Genomic DNA, 13,777 nt, shown 5'->3' with positions numbered 1-13,777 from the left:
TGTTTCACCTCTCTGATTCTCTAATGGATATTAACGTTGCCCTTCTGGAAGGGGAGGTAGTACGTGATGCCATTCAGAGCTGCGCCGGGTTCGGGAATTGTCCTCCTTTCCCGGTTAAAAAATAAATTAAAAAAATTAAAAAAAGTTTACCTGCAATGTGCTATGCATTCACTTTACCTGGAGGAAAGCCAGGATTGTCTTTGCTTTTTCACTGGAGTGATAGTAGTATGATGGTTTCTTTCAATAGTAAGAGCCATTGTTATTCTGTACTGAGATGTCCGCCTGATTGAGGCAAAGTCAAGAAACAAGTGGTGCAAATCGTTGTTTCTCTCGGACTGTTCTTCAACACAGGGAAGGCCTGTTGTCCCCAACGACCCAGATGTCGGAGGTGGTATCAGGGTTGATACGGAACGATGGAGGTTCTGTGTTTCCGGTGGGAAGCTATCTGAGGATCCTGAGTCGGATCAGATTTGCAGTGCCACTTCATCAGTGTGTTTCATTGTTGAAGAAGTTATTTCACGGTAACTGTTGGGAATGTGGACCGTGTTTCACCGGCATAGGAACCTGAATATATTTATAATGGCCAGGATATCACTTCAGAGGTGTCTGCTCAGTTCTCACCTCCTGGGGGGACGAAGGTTTGGGATCCAGAATTAGATCCTGGTGTACATGTATGCAGATCTCTGAGGCTGGGGAGCAGTCCTTACATGGGAAGGTTTCCAGAGAAAAAGGTCAAGCTGGGTATCTTGTCTACAATAAGTTTCTTGCATTAAGAGTTGTTTTCAACGAACATATTCTGCATGATTTACCCGTGTTAATTCTGTCAGATGTCTTGACAGCAGGGGCGTCTGTAAGTCGCTAGGACGGAACAAGGAGTAAAGCGGCAACGGCAAAAGCTGAAATAGTTTTCTGCTGGGTGGAAAGACTGGTTACCGTTACATTAGCAGTCTTCGCCCCGTATGTAATTGACTGAGAAAGGGATTTCCTCTACAGAAGCGCTCTCCATCTGGGAGAAATACTGTAGTCATCGAGAAGTTTCACGGAAGTGACAGGTCTTTGAGGAATGCCTCATTAGGGCATATTGAGATCTCGCCTCAACAAGTGATCTCCGGAATATGGTTCCGGGTTAGGGGACACTCAAGCTATGGCAGTGGACGCCCTCGTGGCACCTTGGGTGTTTTTAGTCGGTCTAGGTGTTCCATCCGTTTTCACTCTGCTGAAGGTGATAAACGTAAGAGGGTCGGGGGTTCCGGCGATCCTCATTGTTCCGATCTAGCCAAGGAGGCCTTGATATCCAGTTCTTCAAGATGTATTCATAGAAGATCACGGGCCTCTTCCTGTAAGGGAGGAACTTTTACGTCGAGATCGGGGCGTGTATTAGAACTTACCGCGGCTGCGTTGGACGGCATGGCAGTTGTACAACATACAGATGTAGCCACCTTTATCTTGACCGATTCTCCGCCTAGATGGACGTTTAGTCACGCTAAGGCGATAGCTGAGTTTAATCACAGGCAGGCGCGTTGAGGCGATTCTAGATACTCAGCATGCATTACACATCTCCACCACTGGGTGGCTAATGCTCCACTAATCCAGTACTTTCGATCGTACAGTATAGCAGCGGATTGATCTACAGCTCTGGCAATTGGTCAGTGACGACTGTAATGTTAATACTGTAGGCGTAACGGGAGGCAACGCAACTAATTGTGGAAAAGGAAGAATGTACAGTACAATGTATAAACACCGTGCTTTTAAAATACATGTACAGTACATGAGCGTCTGAGTTCCCTAAGGCACAATGGGAATGGTGGGCTAGCGGGAGGCGGTGGAAAACACCGTGCTTTACAAATGCGAGCGTCCGAGTCCCCTAAGGCATAAACCAACACCAATGGGGAGGGGGCCGGGCGCTGTTTGCTGTACTTTTACACATGAAATTGTGAATCTCTCATGAGGCGTCGTGGGCTAGCGATGAAGGCTCCCACCTCCCACGCTGGGGGTCCAGGGTTCGAGTCCTGATGTGCCATTCTTTTTTTTTTATTTTTATTGTAATAATATACTGTATTATTTTATTTTCATTGTAAGACAGTCAATGGAAGGGTGCACACAAGTTTCATATAAATAAGAGTACATCTGCAGGAGCTATTCTTTACGCTAAATGCAATTACACAGCGGCAATGAGTAGAAATTAGTGTATTCTGACGCAACTAATTGAGCAAAACAGTACAGTAGATCTTCGGCGTTTGTTTATTGTACAGGACCTGAATTCCCTCCCTGTCTACTGCATGATCTGTGCAGGCTCCCAGGGGGGAAGGGTGATGGGGGTAGGGGGAGACGATGGCAAATACCGTGCCTTTGAAATGCAATTACAGTACAGTACAGTATATGAGCGTCCGAGTCCCCTACGGCATAAACCAACACCAATGGGAAGGAAGTGCCAACCTTTTTTTTTTTAATGTGTTCCCGTGACATTCACTTTAATATTATTATTTTTTCTCTCTAATACATCCAATGGAAAGATGCACACAAGTTTCACATAAATCAGAGTAGATCTGCAGGAGCGATTCTTTACGCTAAATGCAACTACACAGCGGTAATGAGTAGAAATGAGTGTATTCTGACTGAGCAAAACAGTACTGTAGATCTTCAGCGTTTGTGTATTTCACATGACGTGAAATCCCTCCCTGTCTACTGCATGACCTGTGCAGGCTCCCAGGGGGGAAGGGCGATGGGCTAGCGGGAGGCGGTGGAAAATACCGTGCTTTACAAATGCGAGCGTCCGAGTCCCCTAAGGCGTGTACCAGAACTTACCGCAGCTGCGTTGGACGGCATGGCAGTTGTACAACATACTGTATCTTAGTCCGAATGGGTATTCCCAGTGTGGTCATTTCCACCCTTCTTTAGACTAAAAAGAAGTATCGACGAAGCCTTGCCGCAATATTTGGCGCAAATATGTGTCTTAGTGTGGATCTGAGAAGGTTCCTGCGGAAGATTTTCAGCTGAGTCGGTCTTTTCCTTTCTTTGCGAGCAGGTGTGGATATATGCCTAAAGTTTGGCTCCGTTTTAGGGCAGTTTTGGCCTTATAAACTTGTATTGGCTACCTTTCCGGAAGTTCCGACTTTCGTGAAAGGAGTTTTACACATCCAACCTTTGTTTGTGTCCCGTGGGATCTTGACGTAGTGTTGCGTTTCTGGTGTTTTACTGTTTGGAACCTTTACTGTAGGTTCTGTTGAAATCTCTCTCTTGGAGAGTGGTCATGCTTTTGCATTTTGGCCGACCGCAAGGCGTTGTCGAAAGTGGCGGCTTGTCTCACAAGAGCCCTGTTCCTTTTCCAAGTGGATAGTATGAGAACTCGGTTAGTGTTTCTTCAGAATAGGGTCGTCTGTGTTTTTCGAAAACCTGCCTATTTTGATGTCTGTGGTCACTTCAGCATTGGCTGTTTCAATGTCTCTCAATGTAGTCAGGGCTTTGAAGATTTATGTCGCCAATTGGGCTCAGTTTGGGGAAACAGAGGCTCTGTTTGTCCGGTAAGCTCCCAGCGTGTTTGAGGCGCCTGCGTCTCTGCAGTCTGATACACGCTGGATCTGTGATACGTTTCGGTGTGCTAGTTCTACGGCTGGATTGCCGTTACCGAAGTCGGGGGAGATCCATTCTACTAGGACACAGGTTCTCAAACTCGGTCCTCAGGACCCCACACAGTGCATGTTTTGCAGGTCTCCTCACAGAATCACAAGTTAAATAATTAGCTCCACCTGTGGACCTTTTAAAATGTGTCAGTGAGTAATTAATACACCTGTGCACCTGCTGAGTTACCTGCAAAACATGCACTGTGTGGGGTCCTGAGGACCGAGTTTGAGAACCCCTGTACTAGGAAGATGGGCACTTCTTGGGCGGATGCCTGAGGTGTCTCGGCGGGTTAATTTTGCCGAGGGGCTACTTGGTCGGGGTTCAAACACCTTTGCTAAGTTCTACAAGGTTGATACCCTGGATAATGGGGGCCTCATGTTTGCTCAATCGGTGCTGCAGAGTCGTCTGCACTCTCCCGGCCGGTCTGGAGCTTTGGTATAGACCCCATGGTCCTTTTGGAGTCCCCAGCATCCTCTAGGACGTAAGAGAAAATAGGATTTTAGTACCTACCGGTAAATCCTTATTGCTCCCATGGTTCAGGCCTGGAAATCGTGACGTCAAAACACTATCATCATATATGGAAAAGGATATGTCTCTTGGTGCGAGGAACACATGTATCCACCTGCAGAGTTCCACTTGGGATGCTTCTTGCACTTCCTGCAGGCTGGTGTTGATAAGGGCTTGCATCTGGGTTCCACTAAGGTCCAAATTTCAGCTCTCTCCATTTTTTTTTCAGAGAAAATTGGCACTGTTGCCAGAAGGTCAAGACCTTCTTGCAAGGGGTACACCACATACAAACTCCTTTTGTGCCACCTACAGCACTCTGGGATTTGAATGTGATGTTGGATTTTCTACAGTCATCCTGGTTTGAGCCTCTGATGACGGTAGAAGACAAGTACCTCACATGGAAGACAGTGATGTTACCGGCCCTGGCTTCTGCTAGACATGTCTCTGAATTGGGGGTCTTATCGTGTAAGAGTCCATACTTGGTCTTTTATGAGAACAGAGCGGAGCTCAGGACTAGGCAGCAGCTCCTGCCGAAGGTTGTCTCTGCATTTCACCTGAATCAAGCTATTGTAGTTCCATCCAGTTCTGACACATTGGATACTGTGCGAGCCTTGAAGATCTATGTCAAGCGAACAGCTCGGATCAGAAAGACGGATTCGTTCGTGCTCTATGATGCACAGAAAAAGGGTTGTCCTGCTCCAAAGCAGTTCATTGCTCGTTGGCTTAGGCTTATTATCCAACAGGCCTTACCTGTTCCTAGGTCTCTGAAAGCCCATTCTACAAGATCTGTGCGCTCTTCCTGGGCAGCTGCCCGAGGAGTCTCGGCCTTCCAACTGAGCCGAGCTGCTACCTGGTTGGGGAAGAGCACTTTTTGTAAAGTTCTACAAGTTTGATACCCTGGCCAAAGAGGATACCCAGTTTGGGCGGGTGGTGCTGCAGAAGTCTCTGCACATTCCTACCCGTTCTGGAAGCTTTGGGACGCCCCCATCGTACTAAGTCTCCCCAATATCCCTTATGGATGCTAGAGAAAATAGGATTTTAGTACCTACCGGTAAATCCTTTTCTCCTAGTCCGTAGAGGATGCTGGGGACTCCAAAAGGACCATGGGGTATAGACGGATCCGCAGGAGCTTGGGCACACTATAAAGACTTAAACTGGGTGTGAACTGGCTCCTCCCTCTATGCCCCTCCTCCAGACCTCAGTTCGAAAACTGTGCCCAGGAGAGATGGACATTTCGAGAAAAGAATTTATAATATAAACACAGTGAGTGTTATACCAGCTCACACCACAAATATATCGCAAGACATGGCCTTCAACAGAACACCAGCCCACGATATGAAAAACATACAGCCATATGCTGAGATAATATGTAACACAACCTGTGTGTCAACCCAACCAATAATAAGAAACCACATGCCATGGCCTGAACAACGTCAGCAATAACCTGACAGAGAAGAAACACCACAAAGTGCAACCAAATCAATAACTGCAGACACAGTACGCATTGGGACCGGCGCCCAGCATCCTCTACGGACCAGGAGAAAACCTTTTTGGAAAGGACTTTATGAGCTAGGATGTTCCACTCAACCTCCATGCTGTCAAACGAAGTCACCGTAAGTCCGGGTAGACGAACAGTCCTTGTTGAAGAAAATCGCTTCTTATTGGTAGAGGCCAAGGGTCTTTGACAGACATGTCCAAAAGATCCACATACCACGCCCTCCGAGGCCAATCCGGGGCAATCAGAATTACCTGGACTCCCTGATTTCTGATGCACTTGAGGACCCTTGGGAGCAATGGACTCAGAGGAAACAGATAGACCAGCCTGTAAGGCCAAGGCGACGTCAGTGCATCCACTGCCCTCGCCTGAGGTGGTTCGTGAGCAATACCAGTGAAGCTTCTTGTTGAGACAAGAAGCCATCATGTCTATCTGCGGGCAGCCCCACCAGTGGATGATCTGTTGGAACACCTGATGGTGGAGACCCCACTCCCCCGGGTGGAGATCATGATGACTCAGGAAGTCCGCTTCCCAGTTGTCCACACGCGGAATTAAGATTGCTGACATTGCTCTTGCATTTCTTTCCACCCAGAGGAGTATTTTTGACACCTCTCGCATGCAGGCTCTGCTTTTTGTTCCTCCTTGCCGATTGATGTACGCCACTACTGTGGCATTGTCCGACTGAATTTGAATTGCGTGATCTGTGAGCAGAGGAGAGGCCTGAAGCAGAGCATTGTAGAATGCCCGAAGTTCCAGAATGTTGATCGGAACGAGGGCTTTCGTGGGCTGCCCACCTACCCTGGAACTGCGCACCCTGGGTGACGGCACCCCATCCTCGCAGACTCGCATCCGTCGTGAGGCGGGTCCAATCCTGAATCCCGAAACTCCAGCCTTCCAGGAGGTTGGAGGACTGCAGCCACCACAGAAGGGAAATCCTGGCCTGAGGTGACTGCTGAATCATCCGGTGCATCTGTAGATGTGATCCGAACCACTTGCTCTGGAGATCCAATTGAAATGTTCTGGCATGGAGCCTCCCATATTGGATCGTCTCGTATGAGGCGACCATCTTCCCCAACAATCTGATGCAAAGATGGATGGATACTCGAGCAGGTTGGAGACCCATGTGTACCATCTCCTGAAGTTGTCTCGCTTTGTCCTCCATGAGGAACACCCTCTTGACCACTGTATCCAGCAACATCCCCAGGAACAGGAGCCGTTGGGTCGATTCGGATCCACCCATGGCGTGACAGAAGTTGGATAATGTAGTCGATATGTAGCAATAAAAGCTCCCTGGAACTTGCTTTTATCAGATCCAGGGATCCTCCAGGAAAGGGACAACATTGACCCCCTGGACCCGGAGCATCATCTCCGCCATCACCTTCATGAATACCCTCGGAGCCATGGACAGGCCAAAGGGTAGTGCCTGGAACTGTTAATGATCGTCCAGTAGGGCAAACCTCAGATAAGCCTGATGAGGTGGCCAAATTTGAATATGAAGTTAGGCGTACTTGATATCCAAGGAAACCAGGAACTCCTTTTCTTCCAGGCCTGCAATCACTGCCCTCAGGGATTCCATTTTGAACTTGAAAACCTTTAGGTAAGGATGCAAGGACTTTAGATTCAAAATGGGGCGTACCGAGACGTCCGGCATTGGTACCAAACAGGTTGGAATAGCAGCCCCTGCCTCGTTGTTGTATGGGTACTGGAATAGTGATGTGGTACTGAACCAACTTTCGGATGGCCTGTCGCAACGTAACCTGCATATCCTCCAAAGCTGGTAAGCTTGATTTGAAAATTTGTTGGGGAGGAGCACCGTTGAACTCCAGCTTGTATCCCTGAGAAATGAGTTCCCTTACCCAGGAATCCTGGCAGGAGCCTTCCCAGATGCGGCTGAATTGAAGCAGTCGAGCTCCCACCTCGAGATCTCCTCGGGGTGAGTGGGCACTGTCATGCTGAGGACTTAGGAACAGAGCACCAGTTCTGCTTCCACTGAGAACCGGTAGTGGCAGGTCTTTTTGACTTACCTCTGGTGCCTCTATTCACGTTGAAGGCACCTCTGGCCCTAGATCGACATCTGTTAGACCGAAAGGACTGCACAGACGGCCCCGGGTAGGAACGCCTAGCCGGCAGGGCCCAAGAGGGGAGAAACATGGATTTCTCAGATGCAACTTTGGAAATCCACGTATCCAACTCATCCCCAAAGAGCCATTCCCCAGAAAAGGGGAGGGATTCCACACTGCGCTTTGATTCTGCGTCCGCTATCCACTGATGCAACCACAAAGCCCTGCGTGCCGACACTGCCATGGCAGAAGTCCTAGCATTAATATTCCCCATCTCCTTAAGCAAGTCACACAGGACGCGTGTATGGTCCTGAATGTGCTTGAGGAGAGTCACTATAGTGACCAGAGGCATATCCCCGGAGAGGCCGCACTGAGTTTGAGTAGCCCACGTATGAATGGCATGGGTCATACAGCAACCCGCTATGATACGTCTGCTGCCATTTAAATAGATTTGAGTTTAGCTTCTATTTTTCTGTCCTCAGGATCTTTTATAGTAAAGGAGCCCGGGGTAGGCAGCACCACCACCTTTTTGGACAGTTGCGAGACTGATACATCAACCCCCGGGGGTTCCTCCCAAAATTTCCTACCATCAGGAGCAAATGGGAAAGTGCGCAAAAACGTTTTTGACACTTGGAATTTTTTGCCTGGATTATTCCAGGCTAAGTTGCATAAGTCGTCTAGCTCTACAGAATCAGGGAAAGTGACATTAGGCTTGTATTGTGTAAAGAAACACGACTACTGTGACCCAGCGTCCTCTAGAGGGAGCTTTAACGCGTCCCGTATAGCCAGAATGTGGGGTTCAATACCCTGAGCAGAATCGGAATCCCCACTAACAGGATCCAAGTTCTCCCATTCCTCCTGTATTTTTTCATCTGAATCAGAGAGTAGAGCAGGCAAACCATGCTTCTGTGGTGCTGCATGAGAGGGGAGGGGGGGGGGGGGAGGGGAGCTGTGTAACATCTGCGCTAGCAGCTAAGTCTGCAACAGCATGTTGCAGTAGCTGAGTTTTTTTGTACATTAGCAGTAAGCTGAGATGACATATCAGATATCATAGTTTTGTGCATTGTTCACAAGAAACAGAATCAGATGATACTGGAGAGAATCTAGTGTGACAGACCCTGCACAGCTTGTGTTTAACCATGTTTCACAGTAAGCACAATAACATACACAGACAATAATACTTTCCGAGCTTGCCCTTACTGTATGTGAGAGGAGAGACACACAGAAAGAGACACCAGCACACCCCTAGCTGCACAGCCCCAGTAAGGCTGACAGCTAATTATATCACAGTAACACTAACAATTTCTGTCCTGTAGAGGACCACGAATAGTGTACACCCTGTACCAGTTTTCCAGCGTGTCTTGTGAGGCAGGAAGTGCTGGTGTGCTGTCTGTGGCTGCATTAAGCAGAGGAAGGCGCCAAAATGCAGCTGGTCCCGCTTTGAGGTAGCTCCGCCCCCGCAATTGCGCCGGAGCTACAGTGATTTTTTAATACTGGCAATGTCTCCTGTTTGCTTAAAAACATCACACAAGTGCTAGTTCAAACTATTTGAATCCAGTCTACATGGAGGGCTCTAGAGGCTACGCCCCAGGAGGGTCCCGTAGGCCTCGCCCGTGTTCAGCCGCACTTTGAACCGGGGGACCCCACCCCCCAGTGGGACCCCCGGTTTGTACCCACCACAGTCGTCACCTTCAGGCATATGTTAGGGGTGTGCAGCGTGCTGCGATTGTGACAGCCAAGGGGCGCTGAACAACAACCCCTCAGCGGGGCAGCAGCTCTGCACCTCGCAAGGCAGGTGACCACCACGTCCCCCCCTCCCCTCCATTTCCCATGGTGCAGGAATGCTGTTGCCAAACAGTATACCAAAAATAACAAACGTTTAAAAGAAACTGAAGAAAACTCTCTGGAGCTGCAGAGTGTGCATCCTCTCCTGAGGGCACTTTTTCCTAAACTGCCTGTGGGAGGGGGCATAGAGGGGAGGAGCCAGCACACCCAGTAAAGAAATTTAAAGTGCTCCTTTGGACCCCGTCTATACCCCATCATACTAAGTCTCCCCAATATCCCTTATGGATGCTAGAGAAACTTTTTGTTCTCTTGCCTTTTGCATCAGTGAGACAGGTTTCTGGGAGCCTTCTCTTGGCGATTACCCTATTTAATATTTAATGTGAATAGGGCTGTACTCCAGATGTTTTTTTATTTTTATACAGAAGGTTGTTTTAAACATTTGTCATTAATCATCCTATTGTGGTTCAGGCTTAAATCAGGATGCTGCTGGTGGGGCTGATGGTTGTTTTCAAGTGGATGTAATCAGAGCTTTGAAGACATATGTTCAATGTACTGCAGCTGGGCAGAAGTCAAATTTTTTTTTATATACCGATGTGTCCACATCTATCCTCCTGGCATGTTAAACAGCCGTGGCTTGACTCTGTAGGGCCGAGCGTGTTTTTGTGTAACTTTTCACATTAAAAAGTATCTTATTCGCAAAATGATACACAAGCAGACTGCTGATTACAATGATATGCGGCATGCCTATATTCTGTGCGCTACTGCAAATGTATCTGCATACGAATTGCAGTGATTTCCTAGAAAGCAATGCAACGTAGCATTTTCCTATGCAGATACAGCTGCAGTAGCACAAAGAAAAGGCATTCCACATATTTTAATCAGCAGTCTACTTTGTGCATCTTATTATCGTTTATTTGAATGGACCACAAGGGTCAGCAGCGCTTAAAGTACATAAATGAGTCAAACAGTTAAAAAAATGACTTACAGTACAAGATAATGTAGGACATGTACATATATATATATATATATATATATATATAAACATTGTTGCACCAGGGGACATAACACTAAAATAAAAAATCTTGGATGCAGAAATGAGAGAAATGAGTTGGCAGGAAAGCTGAAGGGAAGCCCGTGTGGGGCTTGTAAGAGAGGGGAGGTAGGCATAGTACATTTGGACAGGAAGATGAGACGGGCAGCTGCATTGAGGATAGTTTGGAGTGGAGAGAGGTGTTTGTCAGGGAGGCCAGATGGAAGGAGATTACAGTAGTCCAATCTGGAGATGACCAGTGAGTGGATGAGGATCTTAGCATTCAGTGTAAGAAATGGTCTCATTTTGGAAACATTTTTGAGATGGAAACGGCAGGACTGCGAGAGGTACTGAATGTGTGGTTTGAGTGAGGAATCAAGAATAACTCAAAGACAGCGTACTTGGGGGCTAGAGGAAATAGCTGTGCCAACAATAGATAATGTAATTGTCCGAATTGAGGTTATGCGGGAGGGTGGAAAGGTGATCAGCTCAGTCTTTAGGGGGGGTACTCACGGAGAGATCCATGCTTAAAATCTAAGCAATCTGACTAGATTGCTTAGATTTTAAGCACAGATCACTCGTGTACCCCCCACAGCGATAGCCGCGCATCGCTATCGCCGGTGCTAGATTGAGCCTGCATACAGGACAATCTAGCACGTCGCTCATTTCCCCATCGCTCAGCACACATCGCGCTGTGCTGAGCGGCGGGAGAGATGTGTGCTGGGTGGTTCGCTCAGCACACATCTCTCCCGTGTATATGGGCCTTAAGACATCTTAAGTTGAAGATAGCGCTGGGACATCCAAGAAGAGATAGCAGGGAGACAGAGATATGATTAAAAAGAGATGGGGGGAGAGGTCAGGAGAGGAAAGGTAGATTTGGGTATCATCATTATAGAGATGATACTGAAAGTTGAAAATGTGAATGAGCTCACCTATAGAGGACATACATAGAGAGAGAAAAAAAGAGGCCCAAGAACAGAAACTTGGGGGGCACAAACTGTTAGGGGAAGTGTGGGGGAAGTGGAGTCATGAGAGGAGACCGAGAAGAAGCAGTCAGAGAGGTAGGAGGACAGCCAGGAGAGAGCAGTATCATGCAGACTAATGGAGTGAAGGATTTGCAGAGAGGGTGGTCCACAGTGTCAAAAGCAGCAGAGGTCAAGGAGAATAAGCAGAAAGTCATGGCAGGCTTTCTTGAGGGCATGGTCAGTGGAGTGAAGAGAACGGAAGCTAAACTTAAATGGATCAAGCAGGAAGTGGGAGGAAAGAAAGGCAGTTAGGTGGTTGTAGACAACACGCTAAAGGAGTTTGGATGCAAAAGGCAAGAGAGAAATGGGTTGATAGTTGGAGAGAGTGTAGGATCAAGGGTAGGTTTTTTAAGTATAGGAGAAAGACATTCTTGAAGACATAGTGATGCAAATAAGATGCATTTGCGGAGAAAAAAGGATTGCCGATGCGAATAGATTTATACGGGAGCTGTCTGCTCACTCACACCATGCATCTCCCTCCGCGTGGTATTTTGAGACTAGATGTATGAGGACACCTCTGTATAAATAAAACAGGGAGGGTTGCCCAGCTACTAAGCAGACAATCACTTGGTGGATTAGAATGGTGATTTTGTGCAGCTTACATTGCTAGCTGATACCAACTGGACTGATGGTGCATTCTGATTCGCTTGGGTAGTGAGCCATCTTGTCCGTGCAAACGTTTACAAAAATGTATACGTTTGTTACGTTGGCACCCAGGAATGCTAGCTTTCTGCTTCCCACTGGATGTCTTCAGTGTTCCCCATGAATTAAATCTAAAATAGCAAATTATACTTACCAATAATTTCATTTCTTCAAGATACTTCATGGCAGCCATTACTTCCATCCAGCTAGTTCTATACAGGAAGTTTTTTCACACTTCAGGGACCACCTACTTAGGGTATATAGAGTCACTCTTCCCCTTCTTCAGTCTTTTGAGTGTCTCACATTCGGTTCCTGTGAAAAAACACACAAAAAGGGAGGGTATATTATAGGCTGCCATGAAGTATCTTGAAGAAACAAAATTATTATTAGTATAATTTGCTATTTTGTTTCTACATTACTTCATGGTAGCCATTACTCTGGGATATACCAAAGCATAATATAGGGAGGGTAACAAGTAGTCCAACAGACAGAAATTCATGCTTAATGACCCAATTTTATTAAATGCAATGCCCTCTCAAGGACATCACTGTAAAAGTGGGCTCCAGCCACTTCCAGAGCATAGTGACTAGAGAAAGTGTGAACGGACAGCCAGGTGGCTAGTGTTCGTATATCTTTCGTTGATACCTGAGCCTCCTTAACCCAGGAAGTTGCAACAACCCTGGTTGAGTGTGCCTTCAGATTTTCTGGAAGTTTATGACCACTTTCCTCATACACAAGTAATCAGCTCCTTCATCCACCTGGCAATAGTTTGCTTCATGGGTGCATCACCTTTCTTTATGCCTATATGTAACATAAATACTTTGTTTTCCAAAAGTCTTTCACTCTGTCCAATAGACAGAAATTGCACGCAATAAGTCCAGCATATGCAACCTTTCTTCCTTGTCATTTTTAGGTTGTGGGAGAAAAAAAAGAGGGCAAAATAATCTCCTGATTTAATGAAATGCTGACACTATCTTTGGTAAAGAAGCTGTATTTGTTGTTAGAACAACTTTATCTGGCAAGATATTGAGAGGGCCCTTCTGCCCATAATACTTGTAATTCACTGACCCTTCAGGCTGAAGTTCAGTATCAGATTCAGATCCCATGGGGTTAGGACTGATTTGGCATGAGGCCGTATTCTTTTCATAGCTTGACAGAAACTTTTGACAAGATTGTCTACAGTTTCCTATCCAGCATCATGCTCAAGGCTGCTATCTGTATCTTAATGGTTGATACAGTCAGACCGTTCTCAACCCATCATATATAAACTGTAATACTTGGGGTGTGTCAACTCTCATGACATCAAATTCAGAATCAGCCCATAAGATAAAGGTATTCCAGATCCTATAATAAATTACAGGATACATTCGTTCTTAAGAAACTGAATAACTTGTTCTGACAATCCTTTCCTTCTTAACCGTTCACGTTCAGTTTCCATCAAATTAAAATTTTTCAGGTTTACAGTAGATAGAATAATGGCCCCTGGTATAATAGACCTGTTGTGAGTGGTAACATCCATGGACTCTCTGCTGCCATGCTCACCACTGTTGGGAACCACACTCTCCGTGGTCAGTAAGGAAGAATTATAATCACTTTAACTTGCTCTTTTTTT

Source organism: Pseudophryne corroboree, chromosome 2, assembly GCF_028390025.1.
Source record: "Pseudophryne corroboree isolate aPseCor3 chromosome 2, aPseCor3.hap2, whole genome shotgun sequence".
NCBI lineage: Eukaryota > Metazoa > Chordata > Amphibia > Anura > Myobatrachidae > Pseudophryne > Pseudophryne corroboree.
The sequence above is the reverse complement of the archived record's forward strand: the minus strand, read 5'-3'. Positions refer to the sequence as shown.